Genomic DNA, 4,470 nt, shown 5'->3' with positions numbered 1-4,470 from the left:
CTTCCCGTCATCAACGGCGCCATCATTACAGCGACCAGCGTAGCGCGCCGAGTGCAAGCGCTGGGAGAAAATTCTACGGTTCAAGAGAAACCGAACCCTTGTCAAAAAGCCCAAATATTCAGCCGAATCAGAAGCCCAATCCTGGATTCAGTGCATCCCTAATTTGGTTAGGTTTAGACACCAAAACCGATAGATAGCTGAAGATCTCCTAATGACCTGATGACCTAAAGACTGAATGCCAAAATGTCTCCTAACTTTTCTTTATCCCGACATGGATTCCTCTGATCGTCTAGTTTCCGATGACACCAACATCTTCGCTCTACCTTTTGAAAACGGAGCCTCTTAAACGTTGTTTTTGGGGATTTTATGAATCGATATCGGATCATTCAAATGAATCGAAATGAAACTGGAAAACATCTATATTTTAAACCCAGCCCTGCCTTTTGAATAAACCGGCCAGCAGACCAACAACAAACTGTGGAAGTCCAAATAATATAATATGCTTTTATTTTGGTAAGATTCTATATATTGTACAGCTGCTTTTCAGAATAAAAGTTATAACGCACCCTCAAACTTAACTCATCCTGCTTTAATTGAGACGTTTTATTTTAAAAGGGGACATTGTTTTATTTAACTTCCTGTCTTACTTATTTTAGGAGAATCAGCGAGATCAGACCTGTAATTACTGTCTTCATCTTCACTAATATATTCAGCTAATCTTTGAATAATTTACCTTCCAAAGATAACATCTAAACATAAAGAATACTTTAGCATTTCAACAGTCTTTCATATTTTATTAGATTTCATTTACATTTTCAATTTGAAAACTGCAAAGAAAAGACACACACAGACACACACTCACAAACACACACGCAGACACACACACACACACACACAACACTCACAGAAAGACAAACGGACACACAAACCCACACACAGAGACAAACACACACACACTCACAAACACACACGCAGACACACACACACTCACAAACACACATGTAGACACACACACGCAGACACACACGCAGACACACACTCACAGAAAGACATACAGACACAAACACACACACAGACACATACACAAACACACAGAGACACACACACGCAGACACACACAAAAACACAGACACACACACACAGACACAAACACATGCAGACACACACAAACACACACACAGACAAAGATACACACACACACACACACAGACAAAAACATGCAGACACACAAACACATACACACAGACAAAGATACACACAGACACACACAGACACAAACACATGCAGACAAACACACACACACACAGACACAAACATGCAGACACACATGCAGACACACACACAAACACACACACACAGACAAAGATACACACAGAGACACACACAGAGACACACACATAGAGAGAGAAAACGTATCACCAATAAATATGATTATAGGACTTTTACTTGTATTTTTACAGTGTGGTATTAGTACTTTTACTGAAGTTAAGGATCTGAGTACTTCTTCCAGGACGCAGAGTTCCCAGGGGTCAGAGGTCAGAGGTCAGGGGTCAGGGTCTGTCCTGTTTGAACAGCCCTCATTCAGGACGAGATGACGCGCGCTCGCCAGCCGCAGCTCGCCCGTTAACGGGTCCTCCGGGACGACCAGGAGACCGTTTGCTGCTTCCTCACATTGTGAAGCAGAGAGGAGGAGAGACGGTGACCTCTGACCCCTGCTGACTGCTGACTCTCCTCGTGGAAACAGCTTCAGTAGTGAGAGGGTAAATTCAGTGTTTTTCAACCTGGAAAACTTAGAAAAAAAAACTAATTTCCCCATGCATGAGTAGCGGCAATTTCCATTCTGTTGTTGCCGCTGACAGACTCAGATTATTATTCTAAGTGTCTGACAACATTATGGGATGGATCCCTACAGAGATAGACCTTTTAGTTAAAGAGTAAGATCCTTTTAGTTTAACATGAAACAGCCCCGAAATCACCATCACCAAACTCCACCAGACTCCATGTAAATAATCAGGACTTTTAGCATGTATAGAGCCAGCATATTTCCACCAGACTCCATGTAAATAATCAGGACTTTTAGCGTGTATAGAGCCAGCATATCTCCACCAGACTCCATGTAAATAATCAGGACTTTTAGTGTGTATAGAGCCAGCATATCTCCACCAGACTCCATGTAAATAATCAGGACTTTTAGTGTGTATAGAGCCAGCATATCTCCACCAGACTCCATGTAAATAATCAGGACTTTTAGTTGTATAGAGCCAGCATATCACCACCAGACTCCATGTAAATAATCAGGACTTTTAGCGTGTATAGAGACAGCATATCTCCACCAGACTCCATGTAAATAATCAGGACTTTTAGCGTGTATAGAGCCAGCATATCTCCACCAGACTCCATGTAAATAATCAGGACTTTTAGCGTGTATAGAGACAGCATATCTCCACCAGACTCCATGTAAATAATCAGGACTTTTAGTGTGTATAGAGCCAGCATATCTCCACCAGACTCCATGTAAATAATCAGGACTTTTAGTGTGTATAGAGCCAGCATATTTCCACCAGACTCCATGTAAATAATCAGGACTTTTAGCGTGTATAGAGCCAGCATATCTCCACCAGACTCCATGTAAATAATCAGGACTTTTAGCGTGTATAGAGACAGCATATTTCCACCAGACTCCATGTTAATAATCAGGACTTTTAGCGTGTATAGAGCCAGCATATGTCCACATGTAAATGGGTGAATTAAGGGTTTATTTCAACCAAACCAGAGTGGTGATTGTTGGAACAGTGGAAAGATGAACCAAGACGGCTTTTGGTAGTTTTATTTAGTTTCTGTCCACTTTGAATGAAGTGTGTTTTTACGATGATAAATGTCCTGATTATTTACATGGAGTCTGGTGTAGTTTGGTGATTGGTGATTCCCAGATAACCAGAGGTGTCCACATACTTTTGGACATATAGTCTGTATATAAAGTTACCGAGTGAATATCTTTAACTTTAGATCACTACTGTTAGATAGTTAGCCCGATACGCTAACGTTAGCTGCTAACGTTAGAGTAATAAACATGTAAACAAACTCTTGACAGGCCAGTCGGATGTAAACGGTACCTGAGAAACCTATTTTTCTTGTCATTTGCTCTCAAAATATGATGAAATGAGTCGTTTAAAAGCGCCAAAAGCAGCCATGAATCTTCTGTAATTAAACATTTATGAATGTGCCTTCAATCATAACAGATTGTTACAGTTTTTACGCCTTTTCTTTCTGTATTTAGCCGCCTGCCGACCCAGATATCAGCCACGAGACAACGCTATGAACTCTCGATGTGTATTTAGACTGAATGTGAAGCATATTTCATGCGTTGTGCGTGTACATTTTGTTTATTCGTATTCACCAGCGGTGTCTTTGAGGACTGAACGCGTTTCTTTACTTCTCTTTTTATTCGTACGATGAATTGGAGTCTTCTGAAATACTTTCGACTTGAATTTCCACAGCAGTGCCTCCAACGTTTCAGCTGCTTTTTTGAACTCTGGCACATGTCAGGTCTGTATATCTTAAAGTGCCCATATTATGAAAAAAATATCACTTTTTCTGGTGATTTGGGGTGTTATTTTGTGTCTCTGGTGCTTCCACACACATACACACTTTGAAAAACATCCATCCATGGTGTTCTGAGTGAGATCCGGTTTCTGAATGTGTCCTGCCTTCAGTCTCCTGGTGAGCTGGTCAAAATCTGAACGGCTTTTTCGTCACTAGCTGAAACGAGCAGGCTAACCGCAACCGTTAGCATGCTAGCATTAGCGTGCTAGCATGCTACCTCGTTCTCAATAGCAAAGCACCGCTACAACACACACTAGTTCGCCATAATCTCCAGAAGAACTACTTCCATGTGCGCCCTGGTTTAGAAGAAGTCTCCCAGCTGATCCTGCCTTGGAACTGACTGAAGTTGGAGAAACAGCCTTTCTTTTACTGTCTATGGAGCTAGCTGACATGATCTACGATCTGAGCTACTGAGCATGTGCGAATGCAATCAAAGATAGTCCAGAAGAAGAAAAGATGTCTCACTTTGTAGCTAAAACAGAGACCTGAACACAGGGTGAAAAGAGGAGCTGCAGCAATGGTCAGCACAACTAAAATATGGTGTTTTTTGATAATTAAACCATGTAAACCTATTCTGGTACAACCTTAAAATACAATTATGAACCTGAAGATGAGCAGAATATGGCCGCTTTAAAGCATTAAACTCTCGGTGCCTGTTATATGAAATGTAACGTGTGTTTTCGATGCCTTCTGGTCTCGTGACCAGAAGGCAAAAAACTCTGTTTTTATTGTTTTGTGATTCTGTATTCTTGACGTATGAACATGTTGCCTGTTCAGAGGTCGGCTGTTTGACTGATGATGTCATCCTGTTAGCACAGGTGGAGACTAATAAAGTTTATTCTACACACGTAATCAGCGTGATCTGGA

Source organism: Perca fluviatilis, chromosome 20, assembly GCF_010015445.1.
Source record: "Perca fluviatilis chromosome 20, GENO_Pfluv_1.0, whole genome shotgun sequence".
NCBI lineage: Eukaryota > Metazoa > Chordata > Actinopteri > Perciformes > Percidae > Perca > Perca fluviatilis.
Note: the sequence above shows the minus strand (reverse complement) of the source record.